This window comes from Leptopilina heterotoma, unplaced genomic scaffold (assembly GCF_015476425.1).
Source record: "Leptopilina heterotoma isolate Lh14 unplaced genomic scaffold, ASM1547642v1 Lhet_44, whole genome shotgun sequence".
Classification (NCBI taxonomy): domain Eukaryota; kingdom Metazoa; phylum Arthropoda; class Insecta; order Hymenoptera; family Figitidae; genus Leptopilina; species Leptopilina heterotoma.
Genome location: NW_025111084.1, coordinates 798816 through 820174, shown reverse-complemented (window position 1 = coordinate 820174; position 21359 = coordinate 798816). Strand labels below are relative to the sequence as shown.

General features: G+C 25.3%; 2 protein-coding genes across 4 annotated transcripts in view; one reads left to right on the top strand and one right to left on the bottom strand.

Moving 5' to 3' along the window:
* The window catches only part of LOC122506818 (translation initiation factor IF-2, mitochondrial), a 136708-nt gene that overhangs the window by 15255 nt on the left and 100094 nt on the right, over positions 1–21359 (top strand). For both annotated transcript variants that reach the window (XM_043619162.1, XM_043619161.1), the window contains exons 3-4: positions 781–1120; positions 1451–1513. The gene's annotated coding sequence lies outside the window, so the exon portion shown is untranslated. The remainder of the gene's footprint in view (positions 1–780; positions 1121–1450; positions 1514–21359) is intronic.
* The window catches only part of LOC122506819 (homeobox protein six1a-like), a 58316-nt gene that overhangs the window by 9075 nt on the left and 27882 nt on the right, over positions 1–21359 (bottom strand). The window lies entirely within an intron of this gene.

The window sequence follows — 21359 nt, the reverse complement described above, 5'->3', positions numbered from 1 at the left end:
TACTTTCGATGATATTTTATTAAAATTGAATTGAAAATACTTGGATTTTGGCAAAAAATTTTATTATTTATGAAAATAATTGAACTCTCGTGAAGAATTTCATTAAAAGTTTTGAAAATAATTGAATTGTTTTGAAGAATTTCTTTGATAATTATTGAGTTTTTTAAAAAGAATTTTATAATTGAAAATTTTAATAATAATTGAATTTTATAAAGAATTTCTTCCAAGTTTTTTAAATAATCGTGTTTTTTTTATAATTGTAGGTATGTAATAAATTTAACATTTCATTATTGAATTATATAAAAATTAAAATAATTGAATTTTTACAAAAAAATTTTGTTATCTTTTAAAAATATTCGTTTCTGTTAATAATTTTAATTAAAAATTTGATTGGTATTGGATTTTATTAAAATTTTTTAAAAAGAATTGAATTCTAGCGAAGAATTTAAAAAAAATTGTTAAAAATAATTGAATTTTTGTAGGTTTTTAAAAAATTTTTGAAAATAATTGAATTCCTGCGAAGAATTTTTCTGTTTATAAAAGTAATTCAATTCTTTCAAAGAATGTTATTATTTATGAGAATATAATTGAATTCTTGCAAAAATTTTATTAGAAGTGTTTAAAATAATAAACATTAATACCTAATTAATTATGTAACTAATAAGTGAATTTTTTAAATTTTGAATCTAAAATTATTGAATAATTAAAAATTTTGTAATTTTCATAATAAAAATAAATTGAATACTGCTTATACTAATGTTAAATTAATTTTTGTTTCAGGAAACCGTATGAACGATTTTTGGGATGTTTACAAACGTAATTTCTCATCACATTCGTTCCTTTCGAAAAAGAATTTCGAGTATTCGATATCAGTTTATTTAAAAATCGCGTTCGTGATCTCGGGAGTGCTCGAATTTTATTTTAAAATCGCGTTCCGTAAAAATGTATATTTATACTCGCTCGTTACTGTATTTTATGTAGTGTTTATAATAATTGTTTTCTCGGGAGTGCTATTCAAAATTGATAAAATCGCGATTTAGTGCAATTTAGTATGTGAGTGTGTATTGGATTATTTACTCCAGGATGGATATATTGGCCATTGTCGAGAGGAGTTCATATAGTAAGAATTTACAAAATTTTATATTAATATTGAATAATTAATATTAATAGTTGGAATTTTGTTAATTGTTAAATTTTGTTAATTAATTATTAAATTTCTAATATTATTTATTTAGATTCAATCAGTTTTTTTGAAAATATCAAAATTGAGACAAAAAAGGAATGAAAAGTGTTGCGAAGCAATACATTTTGATTCGATTTTTTGTCTCAATCTGCAGAAAATCTGTGATTTTGCAAAATATGAAAAGTAGTAAATTTTAATTATTACTGCAAGGTAATAAAAATTATTTTTATGAATGCTATTAATAGATTTAATTTTTTTTTGTTTCAGACTGCGGAAGGAAGGAAGGATAAGAAGCAGTGTTCCTGAGTAGAAGGTGCTAACCATCGATCTGTAAGTCGAGTATTTTTTTCTCAATACCGAGTTAAAATTAAAAAGCTCTACTTTATAGTAATTAGTCAAAAGAGACTAATTCGGATTTATAATAATTAGTCAAAAGAGACTAATTTGGATTTATAATAACTAGCCAAAAGAGACTAATTCGGATTTATAATAATTAGTCAAAAGTGACTAATTCAGATTTATTAAAACAAAACCGAAAAAGTAGAAGAAAAAATCAGACGCTGTTCTATGAAAATATTGTTATATGGTAGGAGAGTTTTTTGACGCGAACGGTGTCGGGAAGCAAATGTTGGATAAATTTATTGTACGATCTTAGATAGATAAGAGGTGGCGTATACCTGGGGGTCACCTCTTTTTCTTAGACCCCCGGAATGCAACGAATGATACGAAAAAACGGCATCACACACATTGGTTTTCATTCGTCGTCTTCGTAGTCGTCTTCGTCCTCATCGTCGGAAACTGGTCGATCCTTCTTGGGATCGAGAGGGGTGGGATCGCGATCACTGTGGTAAATAACTCTTCTCTGAACACCTCTTATAACGGGAGAAGAAACTCTATGTATGTCCATGTGCTCTCGTGTACACGTCACTGGATTTTTGTTGCCGTAACACTTGTATATGTGACTATACCCGTTTTCCCTTTAGATTTATTGTTGCCTTGTTACTTGACGATGGCGTTTCATGGACCCACACACTCGATCCGAATCTTCCCGAAGGATCAATCCGTTATTGTTTTCTTCTCGATTCATTCATTCATTTTTTATTTTACAAACAAAACACATTTATATACTTTTTTTTTTCTTATTTTCGGACTCACGCGACTATTGACACTTTTTTTTACCTCAAAAAAATATTTTTATTACTATTTTTATAAATTAGTCACTAAGGGGCCGTCTAGCAGACCCCCCTCCCCCAAAATGTCTTACGTAATGTATGGACGATCCATAATTAGTTACTTACTTTGTTAAAAATGAAACTTAATTTCTTAAAAGGGTATTTTAAATATAGATTTTAAAGTGAAGAAATTAATTCTACTTAAAAATATTGAAGGGGATAAAAATATCAAAAGGGAAAGAAAATAAAAAATTGAAAGACGTTTGTATTAATTGCCAAACTGTCTAAATTTGATTATAAATAATTATAGAATTAGGAATATTGACGAATACTTTCAGATTCAATATGGAGACGCAATTCTCCACCTGCGAACGCCAAGGTCACCGCTAGATGGCAGTTTAGTCCCTTCTTGGAATTTCTCCTGCGATCTGGTGGCGACCTTGGCGTTCTCAAGTGGAGAACTTAAACCGCCATTTTAAAAAAACTTTTTTATAATTAAAAAAACGCGTTTGTGAGAATAATTTAAATTGTGTTATTTAGTGCAAACGCTTTTTATTTTTATTTTATTTTTTTTTATTATTTTAAAATAAATAATGCGCGATATTGCAACTATTTTATGCCACTTTAGAAACTATTTTTTATTTCTAAATTCAGATCGAGGCAACAGTACAAACTTGGAGGTTTTTTTTTTTTTTTTTTGAGATTGGAAATTGTGGCATGTATTTAAAAAATTGAAAATTGTTTATCAAGTTGAGGAAACTGTTTATAGCATTTTTGCCATATAAACAGCAGGCGTCGCATTCTATAATATTGCATTCGTAAAATCACTGAGTACCCATTTTGGCTTCGTTGTAAAGTTGCTTGAAATACGATTTAAGCCCGTCTATAGAGACAGACGACGATCGAGATTCGGATCGGAGAAGCCTTGGGGAATTTTTATTCATTGTCCAGCTCATAAATTAACAAGTTATCTCGAAATTCCAAAAACGACTCTTCCATAGTGTGTTTTTTCGGTGGGGATTCACACTACTGTAACAAAACAGTCTTATGATGAATCTTTGCACACCTCTTTTCATGAGCCAACGAGGGAATTTAAATGTCCTTTGAATTTATAAAAGAATACATCAAAGTTTTTTTTTTTTTTAATTTCTCTGTTAAAATAAAGTTTTAATCAACGTAATTTAATAACGTTAATTAAAATGAATTTTTTGATGTATTAAAGAATTAATTGAAATTAGTATTTTAATGTATTAGAAAGTTAATTAAAAATTCTATTATTTTTATAAATAATATCACAAGAATTCAATTAATTTAGAATAGCATTTTCAAAAGAATTTCGGAAAAATCAATTATTTAACGACATTTTTATACAATATTCTTCACAATAATTCAATTACTTTCACTAATAATAATATTTTTCATATAAATTCAATTATTTAAAAAAAATTTAAATAAAATACTAAGCAAGAATTCAATTATTTTCGTAAATAAAAAAACTCATCGAAGAATTTCAATTATTTAAAATAAAATTTTCATATTTATTATACATATTTCGAAAAAATTAATTATTTAAAACAATTTTTATAAAAATCTTATGAAGAATGAAATATTTTCTAAATTATCATCGAAAAGAATAAAAATATTTTCTAAATTTCTATCGAGAAAGAAAATTATTTCTCATAAATTATCCAGAAAATTAAAATTACTTTCCTAATTATAATTTATAATCCAGAAAAACGGATTTATTTTCTAAATTATCATCGAGGAAAAAATTATTTTCTAAAATTATCATCAAGAAGAATAAAAATATTTTTTCTAAATTTCAATCAAGAAAGAAAATTATTTCCCATAAATTATCCAGAAAAGTAAAATTACTTTCCTAATTAAAATCCAGGAAAAAGATTTTATTTCTTAAATATTATCGAGGAAAAAATTATTTTCTTCAAATTATCACCCAGAAGAATAAAATTATTTTCTAGAATTTTGATCATGCGAAAGAGAAGAAAATTATCAAAATTTACTTTATACGCACGAGAAAGAAATTTTTTTCATAATCGTCCCTATGTATTTTTAGTGTGAGAAAATGGAACAAATAAAAAGAAAAGGGAAAGAGAGAGAGACAAGACGGAGGTCTCGATTAGCATAATTCCTAATTTAATTTCTCGATAAATCCAAGCCAGCGCGCGCCTAAACGCATTCGTTGATCTTATCGCGTCGCGATTCCACTAATTCGTAGCTAAGTTTATCGCCTGCGATAAGATCTGGTTGTTTCGAGGGCCGAGAGGCCGGGGACCTTCTCATAAAAAGGATTATCCACCTCACACTTCTCTTAATATTCTTTCACTCATTTTCTTCACCCTCAAAACTCACAAGTACTTCAAAAATAAAAAAAAATAAAAATATACACAATTTATCCTAATTAATTCAATTTAAAAAAAAATTATACAAAAACATAATTCGATACAGTAAAACCTGTTGGAATGCAACTCAATTAAATAAAAAATATTACAGTAAATGTTGAAAAAGTTATTAAATTTTAAATTATTATATTAAAATAATAAAAATTGGCGATCGTCACAGTCGTTAAGGCACGTGAAATAGAGTGTGGGACTTAGGGAATTTTATAAAAATTTTTAAATAATTGATATCTTTCAAATAATTTTATACAAATTCTAATTTAAATAATTGAATTCCTGAGAAATTCTTATTATTCATGAAAATAATTAAATTCCTATGAAGATTTTTACAAAACTTTTTTAAATAATTGAATTTTGTTTAGAAATTTTATGAAAATAGTATAGATATTAAAAATCATTGAATTGCAAAAAAAGTTTTTAAAAATAATTAAATTTTATAAAGAATTCAATTAAAATTTTTGACAATAATTAAATGTTTGTGTGGTATTTTATTAAATTTTTTTTGAAAATAATTGAATTCCTAAAAAGCATTTTATTATGTATAAAAATAATTCAATTCTTGCGAACTATTTTATTAGAATTTTTAAAAATAATTGAAATTCCAAGAAGAAATTTATTATTTTTACAAAAAAGTGAATTCTTGTGATGAATATTGTTATTTATGAAAATAATTGAATTTTGCAAAGAATTTTAATAAAATGCCTCAAAATAATTGAACTTTCGGGAAGAATTTTGTTATTTATTGACATAATTGAATTCTTTCGAAGAATTATTTATGTAAATAATTAAATTCTTGGGAAGAATTTTATTAAAATCTAAAAAAATAATTGGATTATTTCAAAAAAATTTAATTAAAATTGTATTTTAAATAATTTATTTCTTACGAACAATTGTATTAAAATATTTTGAAAATAATTGAATTCCTGTGAAAAAAAAACATTTTTTTTAAATAATTAATTTTAATTTTTTCGAGGAATTGAAATTAAATTTTTTAAGAATAATTATATTATTGCACAGGAATTCAATTATTTTCAAAAATTCTAATAAAATCGTTCGCAAGAATTCAATTATTTTCATAAATAATAAAATACTTTTTAGGAATTCAATTATTTTCAAAAAAATTAAATAAAATACCACACAGACATTCAATTATTCTCAAAAATTTTAATAGAATTCTTTGTAAAATTTAATTATTTTTAAAAACTTTGCGTAATTCAATGATTTTCAATATCTTCTATTTTTATAAAATTTTTTTGCTTATTTTTTAAAAATAATTATCGAGTGCTAAGTCTGTAATTTAGAAAATATTTTTATTCCTCTCGAAGATAAGTTCAAATTTATTCTTCTTGATGATAATTTTAGAAGATAATTTTTTTCTTGATGAAAATAATTTAGAAAATAAATTTTTTTTTCTTTATTATAATTTTGAGAATAATTTTATTTTTCTAGATTATAATTTTGAGAATATTTTTGTTTTTCTAGATTATAATTTTGAGAATAATTTTATTTTTCTAGATTATAATTTTGAAAGTAATTCTTGTTCTGGTAATTGTAAATGTTATTTTTCCCGTTAATAATTTAGAAAACAATTTTATTTTTCCCGATGATAGTTTAGAAAACATTTTTAATTTTTCCGATAATAGTTTAGAAAACAATTTTATTTTTTCCAATTATTATTTAGAAAACAATTTTATTTAATAATTTAGGAAGAGTAAAAAAAATTCCATTCAAATAATTTATATATAACTGAATCCGAAAATCTTTTGGATCTAAGGTACTTTAAATAAGTAGAACTATTTAAAATTGGGAGAAAGTAGATTTTTTTTCAAAATTTCGAGAGCAATATTACAACAAAGAAGTCGAGTAAACTTTTCGAAGAGGAGGGAAATTAACGAAGCGAAAATTGTATGTTTACTGAAACCAAAAATTTATTTCGAGTATTTATAGGGTTTCGGGTGTGTTTGTGGCAGGTGAGGCCTTTCTGGACCAGCTAGAGAAAATTATTATGAAGGGAGGCAGCTGATTCTATAAGGAGATATAGGAAAAGTTTTTACCTTCTAAAATAATAGAGGAACCATCCTTCCGAATACACATTGAGGTTAGCACTGTTTACAAAACTTGGATTCAACTTTTTTTGTCGGAGAGATTTTTGCTACATATCCTGTCAAGTTGAAGATAATCTGTTAACTCGAATAGAAACGCTTATTTGAGAATTTTTCTTTCTCTTTTTTTAAATTGTCTTCAAGTTTGAATATTTTTAAATTGTGGGGTATTTTTTGGAAAATGGATCAATAAGTATAGAAAAATATTTTTTAATATATTTTTAAAATAGTTTATGTTTTAGTAGATTTAGAAAGAATTTACTTTTTCTGTAGATATCAAATTGGGACAAAAAACGAATCAAAATGTTGCAACATTTTTAATCGTTTTTTGTCCCAATTTGATATCTGCAGAAAAACTGTGTGTAATAAATTTATTTATTATTTTAATAATAAAAATTTATTACCATCTCTGGGCGTTGGGGATCGAACCACTGACCCTAAGTCCCATACTCAGTATTTCACGCGCTTTAACGACTGTGACCATCGCCAATTTGTATTATTTTAATATAATAATTTAAAAATTAATAACTTTTTCAACATTTACTGTTATATAATTTTACCATTTTCAAAGAGTAAACTTTGCTGTACAATCGGAGTAAATTTTATTAATTTTTACTAAAGTTTTCTAAGAGAATAGAAATTGTTTGTATTTAGGTTAAATTTTAATGATATAGTAAAAGTTACTTTACTTCTTCTTTCGTTAAGGTTCGACTGTTTATTTTTTGTTTAATAATAATTTAAAAGACTTGTAATTTTTTGTTACAACGGAAAAGAAATTTAAATATGAAAAGAAAGGGCCTCTTGATAAATTCGATGCAATCTGAAGATGAGATATATATGATTTGTTAAGGATAATGTTATTACGTGATGGAAGTGAACTTTAAGCGGCCGCTAAATAATATACACATGTAGATAATATAAAGAAGTTGGAGATAAATGTATAAGAGGGAAGACAGGTTCAAAATGGAATATAATACAAAATACAATTTCAAAGGAAAAAGGAGGCAGTCGTGCGAGGGAATCATGTTAAAACGCTTTTGGTGTTTCAAAATTCTTTAAGCCGGATTATTCTGTACCTGCCAATCGGTAGTTGGTTTCAGATTGAGAATACACTACTATACACTATATATATAGCGGTTAAAGACTCTAAAAAGATGCTCTCCTTATAGATAATAATCATATTATCTAAATGATTGTTGTAATGGAAAGATATTTTCTTTAAATATATGTATATTGACAGATGTATCTATATATAATTAGAATTTTTGGTATTTTGATGATTGATTTTTTGTGGGATTTTTACTGCATGTCAATCGGTAATTAATTTCTTCGCTGGATCTGTCACTTATTTTTTCTAATAATCATAAATTTGTGTCAAATTTTTGGCCAAAAAAAACAGTTTTTCTGAGGATATCAAAAACGAATCGTTTTTTGTCTCAATTTCAAGCCTCGGATCGACTTTAAAGAACCAAAAAAGTCGCTTTAGTCGATTAAAAATAGAAAAAAGTCATTTATTTAATTCAGTGTTGTCAGAAAAAATTTTATTTTTTATTTCCCTGATTCTTCACCGATATCTAAATTCAATAATCAAAAATCGAAAAATTCAATTATTTTCCACAATTTTGAACTAAATTTAATCTCTAAATGAATTATCTATGTTAATTTTTAATAATTTTCCGAAAGTTCTTCGAGAATTCAATTACTTCAATACAAAAATTCAATTTTTTATAATAATTGAAATTGTCCATTTTTCTTATTAAATATAAGGTTGAATATTTTCAAAAATTTTAATAAAGAAATTCTTAAAATTAATTTTTTTAAATTTCTAAATAATTTTTGAAAGACAATATTTTTACAATTACATACCTACAATTAAAAATAATGTTCAAAAAATTTAAATTTGGTAAAATCTTTTAAAAAATAATTGAAATTTGGTAAAATCTTTGAAAAATAATTAAAATTTAATAAAATTTTGGAAGAATTTTAATTAAAAATGATTTCTCCGAAATTTTAATAAGTCTAAAAAAGTAGGTACATTTTGAAGAAAAATTTTAATTTACTTTGTTTGAAGGTAATTGAATCTTAAAAAATTGTGATAAAACAATTCGAAGAATTAGTTTTTTATAAATATTGTAATGTAATTTTTCGAAAATAATTGAATTTCTAAAAAGTATTTTTGTATAATTTAAAAAAGTAATTAATTTTGTTGGTGAATTTTAATTAAAAGTTTTGAACATGATTCTCCAAAATATTAAAAATAATTCTAAAATGTTATTATTTTTTTAATGTATTTGAATTTTCGGAAATACGTTATCTAAAATATTGAAAATAATTGAATTTTAAAGAATTATAATGAAAAAATTCTGAAAATTAGTTTATTCAAAAATATTTTAATATTATTTTTAAAAGATAATTTTAATTAATTTTCATTTTTATGAAATTTATTAAATTTACCATTGAAGATTTTTCAAAAAATTGAAATTTGGTAAAATCTTTGACAAATAATTAAAATTTGATAATATATTTTCAAAATAATTGGATTTTCAAAAAATATTTCAAAATAATCAAATCTTTGAAGAGTTTTAATTAAAAATGATTTCTCCAAAATTGTAATAAGTCTAAAAAATTAATTTAAAAAAATTTTTATTTACTTTGTTCGAAGGTTATTGAATCTTAAAAAATTATGATAGAACAATTTGAAAAATTAGTTTTTTTATAAATATTGTAATGTAATTTTTCGAAAATAATTGAATTTCTAAAAAGAATTTGTTGAATAATTTAAAAAATTAATTAATTTTATTGATGAATTTTAATTAAAAGTTTTGAACATGATTCTCCAAAATATTAAAAATAATTCTAAAATGTTATTATTTTTTCAATGTACCTATTTGAATTTTCGGAAATATTCAATCGAAAATATTGAAAATAATTTAATTTTAAAGAATTATAATGAAAAAATTTTGAGAATTACTTTATACAAAAATATTTTAATAATAATTTTTATAACCTACTTTTCATTAATTTTCATTTTTATTAAATTTATTAAATTTACCATTGAAGATTTTTTATTAAAATTTTTGAGAATTCAATTATTGTACGATGAGTTTTATTATTTAAAAAAATAATTGAATTCTTGAAAAGAATTTTATTATTTTCCAAAATAATTGAATTCCTGTAAAAATTTTATTATTTATGAAAATAATTGAATGATTGCGAAGAAATTTATAAAAAATTGGTAAATAATTGAATTTCTGTGAAATTTTTATTATTTTATGAAAATAATTAAAGATTTGCGTAGAATTTTATTAATTTTCTTTTTAAATAATTGAATTTGTTTGGAAAATTTTATTAAAATTGTAGATATTAAAAATCATTGAATTGAGGAAAATTTTTGAAAATAATTAAACTTTTACCAAGATTTTATTAAAATAAAAATTTATTTTTGAAAATAATTGAATTTCGAAGGTGAATTTAATTATTTCTAAAGATAATTGAAATTTTGACGAGAATTTAAAAAAATTTTTAAACATAATTGAATTTCTGCTAAGAATTTGGTATTTTTTTTCGAAAAAAGTCGAAAAAAGTCATAATATCCGAGGTCTGCAATTATTGCTATGTTCTTAGAAAAACTTTGTAAACAATTAAAGGAAAAATCGTCAAGATAGTGAAAAAATGGTAAATATTTTTATTAAGAGCAGGGAAAAAATTGGTCACGTCGGTAATATTATATATTTTTATAAATAAAAATAACTTTTCAATGATCAGTAGTAAATATAGTGAATATATAGGAGATATATGTATAAAATGCAGAAGTATAGTTGTAACTATATTACAAACGTGTGGTATAACGTGTATACTCTAGTTAAAGTGGAAAAAAATAAAAAAAAAATGAGGAAAAAAGAAAAAGAGAGAACGGGAATACACGCCCTTGTCTTTCCGTATTTACATAAGCCTTATGTTCATGCTATAGCGAGTAACTCGATATCGTACAGCTACCCAAGAATATACATGCGCTGCGTATATATACGTATATATAGCGCACGGATGCACTTATGGCTATACTCATCTCTCAAAAATATATTCCCGCTGGATCCGTAACATCCGTCTAAGGAGGATTTTGTTTTGTGTAATACGAGCAAAAGGCGATATAATTCTCACTTCTTTTTTTTCCAATTTATACTCTCAATCTACTTCCCTTTTTTCTGTCTCAAATATACTGCTTGTGAGTCTTTTGGAAATAATCTACTTTTTGTTCTTCTTTCAAATGAGTATAGCAAGCAAAAACTATTCCAACAGTTTTATCATTCTCTTTCTTCTCCCTTCACTATTTAACTGTCATTATAAAACGTTCTATAACTCAGAAATTTTTGCGCATTTCTGTATAAGATTTTTGATAATAATTTAGGATTTTTTTTTTATGTAAGTTAATTCTCTTCTTTTCGTTGTGAAAATTGCTATAGTGACTCTTAATATTCAGACATCTGGCAGATATTAGGTACAACATTGCAGTAATATTAGTCAGCATCTTGGAATAATATTAAATATTTTGTGCTTTTGGGAGAAATATTTTTGTTGCAGTATTGCCAGGCAATATTTGGGAATATTTTTTTGTGAAAAACTGCGGGGAGTATTTTTTGTTTCTAATATTGCGCGCATATATAATGAAAGTGGAGTGTGCGAATATATAGACGTACGTAATAGGAATATGCACAAGTTGAATTAAAGAGCATCTGTCAGACTTGCAGTTTATTACGTTTAGTTATGTTTTGAAAGTCCACTCAGCGAAACGTCAGTTTTCCTGAATCGAGACCACTTAATCGAGCCAGACAGCCTCGGACAAACTTAATTGCCTCGCAGTATTACTAGGTCTATTACGTAATACTAGCAAGACGTGAGCCTATGAAGGGTCTAAGGAAGCTATTAAGACGTCTAGTATATGGCTCATCTTGTTAATGTATTCATTTATTACCTCTTTCTTTTACCATTCTTCTCTTTTTCTTGTTTTTTATTTTCTCTTTACTACTTTTCTCTTTTGTGCTTTTCTTTTTACTATACTTTTCTCTTTTGTGCTTTTCCTTTTACTATACTTTTCTCGTTTCTGATTTTCTCTATAACTATTATTCTTTTATCTTTTGCTATTTATTAGAGTTGTGCAAAAAGCTCGAGCGAGCTTTTTCGAGCTTTTCATTTTTCGGGCCGAGCCGAGCCGAGCCTAATCAGTTCGAGCCGAGCCGAGCTGTGTAAAAAGCTCGAATAGTTTCGAGTACTCGAGTTAATTCGAGTACTCGAATTTTTCGAGCACTCGAGGGAATTCGAGTACTCGAATTTTTTCGAGCTCTGAGTAAATTCGAGTTCTAGAGAAAATTCATAGAATTTTCGCATTTATTATATTTAGCAAATAGAAATATTGATTCAGTAATTCAAAAAAATTCGAAATTTTTTACTTATTAATAGTTTTTTTAGTAAGTCAAAAGCTCGAATCCATTCGAGTACTCGAAAAATTCGAGTACTCGAATTCACTCGAGTGCTCGAATTTAATCGAGTACTCGAATTTACCCGAGTACTCGATACATCGAGCCGGCTCGGGCTCGGCTCGGCTCGGCCCGAAAAAATTTCGGCTCGGCTCGGCTCGACTTTTCGAGCTTTTTGCACATCTCTACTATTTATATATTTCTCTTTCGTTATAATTCATTTGCCTCTCTCTTTGTCGCTTTGTTCTTAATTCTTGATTGTTTATGTTGCCTTTGGCAATACTTTACTGTAAAATAGTGCAGTACTGCTATTTTTAGAATAACTTTGAAAAGTATATGGTGAAAATTATATATATACATTATTATGAATATAAATTTCACTATAGTGGATTACAACTTTTTTCACAGTAAAAAGAAAATCTTAATTTAAGGTCAGTTTTACATTCAGCTTGTATTTGAAATCCTCCATAATCAACTTTATATCAAATTGGATCAAATTGAAAATAAATTGGATCAAAACTATAGTGGCGACCATTTATTTTAACGAATCTTTTTATCGAATTGTCTGCTTATTTATAAATTTCTTTTAATAAGAAAGTATACTAAAGTTGAGCAAAGTGAAACTTTACTAAAGTTAAAGTTAAACTTTACTAAAGCTAAAGTGAAACTTTACTAAAGTTAAAGTTAAACTTTACTAAAATAAAGGTTAAAGGCTATAGACTTAAATACTTGAAAATTTTGCATCTTAAAACAAGTCCCCTCGCTTCCCTTAAAATAAGATTTTCTTTCTACCGCAGTGAAAGATTGAAAGTCAGACAAAATTGAAATATCAGAAACATTTCTAAAAAATTTTTGCAGTCTAGATATGAAAGTGGTTGAATGATAAATTTCATAGGAACATCGTATATATATATGGAAAGAATGCAGATTTAACAGAGTTGATATATAATAGAAATGAAAGCAAGTAGGAGCGCGCGAGCGAACACACGTGCGGGCATGTACGTTGCATTCTGAGAATGCGTGCATGAATGAATGGCCCCCTCTGTCCCCCCTTCAGGCTACCGTATATACTCCAAGAAGAAGACGAAAGAATATATTTTTCTTCTCTCTCTTTTTGTGTTTTTTTTTTTGTTTTTTTTTTTTGAAACGCCACAAACGCGTTTAAAAGAGATGCTGGATCATTGGCCCAAGGCAGCAGAGAGAACCCTGCGTGTATATATATGTACAAGCTTTTTTATACGATTGCGCGCGTCTTCCGACAAAACTTTCAGTTGTACGTGGTCCTGTCAAGATTTGACATAGGCTCTCTCGTCAAGGGGTTTTCTCTCTCCCCAAGTTTGGCTCTGTAGCGTCATCTCTTCCTCTTCTTTTTTTTTTTTTTTTTGCTCCATCAAAAATGGCTGAAACAAGCCAGACCTCGATGGCCGCGACGATCCCTCTGAGAATTTCTCAAAGGTCCCTTATACTGACAATTGGAGAAGAGATCTATTAAAGTCGTTCTTTTTGGCTTTTTTTAGTTTTTTCTTAATTACCTTTTTTTGTTTTAATCATTTGACGTGTTTCGGGGCTCGAACCAATGAAAGTATTTAAAAATATTAAAATACGGACTTTACGGACCAAAAATAAAAAAATCCAAATTCAATTATTTCTAAAAATTAATTTCAAAATTCAATTATTACTAAAGATTAATTTCAAAATTCAATTATTTCTAAGAATTAATTTCAAAATTCAATTATTTCTAAGAATTAATTTCCAAATTCAATTATTTCTAAAAATTTATTTCAAAATTCAATTATATTTCTAAAAATTAATTTCCAAATTCAATTATTTCTAAAAATTTATTTCCAAATTCAATTATTTCTAAGAATTAATTTCCAAATTCAATTATTTCTAAAAATTGATTTCGAAATTCAATTATTTCGAAATATTAATTTCCAAATTCAATTTCTTCTAAAAATTAATTTCAAAATTCAATTATTTCTGTAAAAATTAATTTCAAAATTCAATTTTATTAAAAATAAATTTCCAAATTCAATTATTTGTAAATTCTTCAATTAAATATATTAGAAAATAAAAACTTGAAATAATTTTTTTTAAAAAATCAGCAATTAAATTTTCTCAAAAATATTAGTTCTATACAAAATTATTATAGTTAAAGGATGAAAAATTCAAATTTTCAAATATTTTAATTTGAAACCATTTCAAAATTCAATTATTTCTAAAAATTCAAGCTCTAATGCGGTTTTAGTATTCAATAATTATAATCTAAAATTTTAACTGAAATCAATTTTTAAACCAATTTTTATTAGAAAACTCTACTAGAATTCAATTATTTAAATATGAAAATAAATAATTTATTGAATAATTGAATATTTCTTAAAATTCAATTCCCATAAAGAATTTTATTAGCAAATTTTTATATAATTGAATTCTTCTGACGAATTTTAATAAAATTTTTCAGAATAATTATATATTTTTCGAGAAATTAAATTAAAATTGTATAAAAAATAATTGAAATTCGGCGATGAGTTTTATTACTTGTGAAAATAATTGAATCTCTAAGAAGAATTTTATTTTTCTTTAACAATATTGAATTTTTGCGAAGAATATTATTACTCTTAAAAATAATTAAATTTCTACAACAATTTGTAACTTATTTTCAAAAATTAAATTTTTTTGTGTTTTTAACTAAAACTCTTCTATAAATGCATTATTTTTAATAATTTTTGAAAAAGTTTTTGAAAATTTAAAAATTTAGTTGTTTGTAATACAATTTAACAAAATTTCAATTATTGGAAAATTCTTCAATTTAGAAAATAAAAACTTGAAATAATTTTTAAAAAATCCGCAATTAAACTTTCTCAAAAAAATTAATTATTATTTTAATACAAACAAAACAATTTATTAATTAATTGCATATTTCTTAAAATTGAATTCTCATAAAGAATTTTATCAATAAATAATTTTATTACTTATGAAAATAATTGAATTCCTGTGGAATTTTTATTATTTATGAAAATAATTGAATTTCTGTGAAATTTTTATTATTTTATGAAAATATGTATTAAAGGTTTACGTAGAATTTTATTAGATTTTTTTAAATAAATTGAATTCTTTTGAAAAATTTTATTAAAATAGTAGATATTAAAAATCATTGAATTGAGGGAAATTTTTGAAAATAATTGAAATTTTGGCAAGAATTTTATTAAAATTTTTGAAAATAATTGAATTTCGAAGAAGAATTGAATTATTTCTGAAAATAATTGAAATTTTGAAGAGAATTTTTAAAAATTATCGAACCTAATTGAATTTCCATGAAGAATTTTATTACTTTTGAAAATAATTGAATTCCTAGAAAGAATTTTATTATTTATGAAAATAATTGAATGTATACGAAGAAATTTGTAGAAAATTTATAGTAAATAATTGAATTCCTGTGAAATTTTTATTATTTTATGAAAATAATTAATGGTTTGCGTTGAATTTTATTAAATTTTTTCCAAATAATTAAATTCTTTTGGATAATTTTATTAAAATAGTAAATATTAAAAATCATTGAATTAAGGAAAGTTGTTGAAAATAATTGAAATTTTGCCAAGTTTTTTTTTTTAATTTTTGAAATAATTGAATTTTGAAGATATTTTGAAGATAATTTTGAAGATAATTTCTAAACATAATTGAATAATTTTGACGAAAATTAAAAAAAAATTTTGAACATAATTGAATTTCTGCAAAGAATTTACGGACAAAAAAACAAATTGCTTTATAGATTTTGAGTTATTAACAGTAGTATAGATTTAAAAATTTGAAGAAGTCTTGGTGAAGAGTATATAGCGTTGGAATTAGTGACGTTTTGAACAAAACTATAAAATAGTGATCATTGAAGAATGTCGAGTCTTTTATCTATATTCAGTGCAATTATATAGGAATGACGTGATGATCACAACCTCGGATGCTAACGAGGATTGTACATCAGAGCAGAAGAAGCGCGTGGTCGACATTGTGGTCAATTTCAATATTTGGCATAAATCCAAACACGTTTTATTGCCAATTCAGCGTTGATATTACGCGCCAAATTTATCGCTTTACGTTTTATAGAGGCATTAATGAAAACAAAGGGACCTGTCGGGTGTCCTTTGGGCAATATTTCAGTCTCTCTGGAAATAAGATGTATCCTCAAACGAATTTAGAAATCTCGAACTCAATTAACTACTTGGCAAAATCTCCACTAAAATTATTCACATTCCGCATTCTAAATATCATCATCATCAACATACTAAACACCACTTACAAATTAATCATTTACCTCATCCCCTCAAGTTAGCGTCGAAAATTATTCTTTGGGTGATCACAGGATTCTTTAAATTTTTTATCGCACTGTTCGAACTTGAAATTTAAAAAAAAAGTATTCAACTTTTTTGATCTCGCGGGGAGAAAATACTCTATTTTTAGAATAAAAAATAGTTTGTTCCATAATGACCCCAAATTGGGGGTCAATTGCGAAACAAAAATAGCGCCGACAAAAAATAGTAAAATCTGTATTAGGAAACCTTAACTTTGAACAAAAAAAATGCAATTTTAACCCCTATTTCTTTTCGTTTTAAATTGCGCTTATGGGCGCAATTTAAAAAGAAAAGAAATAGGGGTTAAAATTGCATCTTTTTGTTTTATAATCACCCCGAGTTGGTAAAATTAAAAAAAAATGGAATATGGAGGGAAAATGATTGAATTTGTCAGTTTTGGGGGTTACAATTATTAGATTAGATGAAAAAGGAATAAAAGGAGCATTAACATTGAAAGGATGAGACGTGCGGTTTTTTCGTGCAGTGATGGGTTGTCGGCGCCATCGAGCTTTCAAGAAGAGTGGCAACGACGACGACGACAATAAGGGGTGGGAAAGCAGAGAGCTTGGAAAAGATAGCGCCACCCTTTGCGTCTCCGAGCCCTCTCATGCCCTTTCCTGGAGAGTCAATATTGGCGCAGCCATTCCTCCCTCCCCCCCTCCTTTTAGTTTGGTTTGGTTTCGTCTCGTTCCGACCCCATTGCAACCCTCGCATTTGCCGCAGGAGCTACCCGGAAACACGGTTTGCACCCCAATGTATATACACTCGTTACGCCCGGCCCTCTCACTGAAATGCGCCCGCGCAAACCTCTCTACAAACACACACATACATATACAATATCCTAACTTGGGCTCGATGAAAAGGAAATCCTAAAGTATTTTATATCGAAAATTATACCAAAAATATTTTATACTCTCTAATCTCTTTAAATTTGAAACGGTTAAAAATAACTGATTTAGAAGCAAAATGTCAGTCACTAATATGCAAATATAGTAATATTTCTATACTGACAATAAGTTAAAAATAACTGATGTTTCAGTAAATTTTTTGTTAAGTTATTCAATTAGTCAAGTTTACCTAATTTTTCAGTTATTATTTACTGAAAATTAGTTATTTTTAACTGATTCAGAAGCAAAAAGTCAGTCACTGGTTGTTGGTTAAAACCATGATTTTTAACTGATTCAAATTACACACTCTAAATCTGAATCAGTGAAAATTTCACTAACTAACCAAGTTAATTGAATCAGTTAAGAAAAGTCTATACTGAAATTATTTATGACAATCAGTTATTTTTATCTAAATAACGATTCCGATTTGACTTAGTGACTATGACTTTAAGCTTCTAAATCAGTTTTATTTTTAACTGATTCAAATTTAGATCTTACGACAAATTTACTACTTTTTTACGATTTGCTATTATTTGAATATTTTTTTTTGAATTTGTGACACTAAAAAGATGCTTTTTCTATGTTTGGAAATTTGCACTACTTTAAATTTGCTAATGGTTTGATTAAAAAAAAAATTATTCTCAAAAATTTTATTAAAATTTTTTGAAACAAATTCAAAAAATTTTAATAAATTTCTTTCAAACGATGATTTAATTAATTTCAAAAATTTATCGAAATTCAATTATTTTCAATATCTACTATTTTAATAAAAAATTTCCCAAAATAATCCAATTATTTAAAAAAAATTTCATATGAACTCAATTATTTAAAGCATAGTTTTTTTTTGAAAAATTTTTCGAAAAAATATAATTATTTGAAAAGATTTTTTAAAATTATTCTCAGGAATTCAATTATTTTGAAAAATTTTTAATAAAATTCATTGCGCTTGAATTCATGATTATTTTTAGAAATAATAAAACTCATCGCAGGATTTCAATTATTTTTAATATAATATTTTTAATGAATTCCTCGAAAAATATGCAATTATTCTTAAAATCTTTATTAAAATTCCTCAAAAAAAGTCAATTATTTTAAAAAGTTTTGATATTTTCAAAAATTTTAATAAAATTCTTCTTAACAATTGAATTATTTTAAAAAAATTTTATTAAATGCTTCGTAACAATTCAATTGCTTTCAAAAATTTTAATTAAATTCTTCTTAACAATTCAATTATTTTCAATAATTTTAATTAAATTCTTCGTAACAATTCAATTATTTTCAAAAATATTAATTAAATTCTTTGTAACAATTCAATTATTTTCAAAAATATTAATTAAATTCTTCGTAACAATTCAATTATTTTCAATAAAATTTAATAAAATTCTTCGTAGAAATTTAATTAATTTCAAAAATTTTTCGAAATTCAATTACTATCAATATTGTATTTTATTTAAATAGTATACCATTTAAATTAAATTTCTCAAAAGAATTCAATTATTTAAAAAAATTGTTAATAAAATTCGTCGCCAAAATTCAATTATTTCCAATACAATTTGAATTAAATTTCTTGTTAGAATTTGATTAGTTTCAAAAATTGTGATAAACTGTTTAGAAAAATTCAATTATTTTGAGTACATTTTTAATTAAATTTAATTAAAGTTTTAGATAATTATTGATATATTACAATAAGCGTTGAAGTGTGAATTTTTAGACATAATTGAATTTTAAAAGATTTTTAAAAATTGGAATTTTTGAAAATTTTAATTATTGTACAAATGTAATATTTAAATTTTTATTTTGAATTGAAGTGATTAAAGTTTTGAAGAATCTTTAATGCAATTTAAGATAGAAATTTTTAAAAAATTGAGCCGTGAAATTTAATTTTTCAATAGCTATACTTTTTTACTATACTTTTTTCAGTCTTAACACTATAAATCTGAATCAGTGAAAATTTTCAATGATTTCAATTTAGTGGACTAGTTTTCTTTGATGAATCAGTGAAATGTCACTGACAATCAGTGGTTTTTTATTTTAGTAATTGAATCAGTAAATTTTTTTAATTGTGTTACTCAATTTTGGCTGTAACAAATATACTCTCTAAATTTTAACGAGTTAAAAATCATATAGTTTCAACTGATAACCATCAGTGACTGACTTTTGGCTTCTGAATCAGTTAAAAATAACTGATTGTCAGTGACAAAATGACTGATTTTTAGTATAAAATAACTGAAAAATTATTTTTTTGACTAATTGAATCGGTTAAGAAAAGTCTACTGAAACATCAGTTATTTTTATCTAAATGATGATTACTATTTGAATTAGTGACTGACTTTTTGTTTCTAAATCGCAGTTATTTTTAACTGATTCAAATTTAAAGAGTAGATTTCTACTAATAGTCGCAAATTTTTTCGAATTCAAATTTAGATATAGTACTGTTATTTTATATTGTTTTGTGGTGCACTGAAAATTGTATTTTGGTTGTTCTATAGCCCTTTTTTTGGTCTTTTCTTTTGGTTTCGTCTTTCCATTCGTCGATCGAGTTTATATAAAATATACATTGTAGGCGGACTTTTAATTTGTCGACAACGACATGTCACCTACGTTCAGAAACCAGCTATAGGCTATCTGTGGTTAGAGCAGTCATAGACTAAGTATGCGACCTAATAAATGATCCGCGTGTGACTGTAATTACATGTCCATAAAGCGTGTTTTTAAAAATTTGCAAATTTCCCATGTGACACTTTCGAAAATTTTTTATTTAGCCATATATATACTCAAGAAGAAATGGTTCTTAGCCTTTATTTTTATAAATAAATATTTTTATTATTAAACTATAATAGTATATTAAATTCCCATTTTTATTGCTTTTTGAATGTGTTTTTTTTTCTTGGTAAAACTTTATCTCTCCGACGATTAGTGCGAGCGTAGATTTTTGAAACTCGTGATGTATACCTTCTTTTATTGTCAACAATTCGTGTATATATTATTTTGACAATATATCCCAATAAATCGTTCTATATTTGGAGTGTACGACAAAGGCCCATTATTTCTCAAAGTTTACGTTACAGCCACTTGCGGGAATTCGTTCGAAGAAGACATCAATCGAATCGCACACGTCGTTTCCTGATGACTGATAAGACTCTCTGTACTTTCAATAAACAAAAGCCACACGCACGCAAATTATTATATAAAGAGAACGCCTGCAAGTGTTACGTCTGACTTTTTCTAATCTCAATCGTAATAATAACAGTCATGAACGTAAATTGATAAAGTAAATTGATAAATAAAAAATTGATAAGAAAAGTATGGTATATTTTTAACATGTATTATAATTGCAGTCTTTAGTAATCAGTCAAGTGGAATTTAAATGGACAATTTTGTGAAAATATTAATTATTGTAAAATGCGTGATAGAGAGAGAGAAACGCCCACGTCTTGCACGTGCCGCTTTAGTTTCGATGATATAATGATGATGAAAAAGAAGGCAGGGGTGAAAAATGTTGGTATATACATTAGCCATGTTCTATTGACACAATAGAAGCCATTACTGGCTCATCCCTCTTTTCTTTTTGTCCAAACTGATGAGGGTCTCCATCTATGTAGTATCAGTCAGTTTGACAGTCGTTAAAAAAAGCTTCTACATATCACGCCTTATATTCTTCCTCTTAATGATGTAATAAATTGATCTGCGTATAGGACTCAGGACTTGATTGTTGCGTCGTAAATTTCAAGTACTTCTTGTTCGAAACAATCTTTTTCAAAATAATTTTAAGTATAAATTTTAT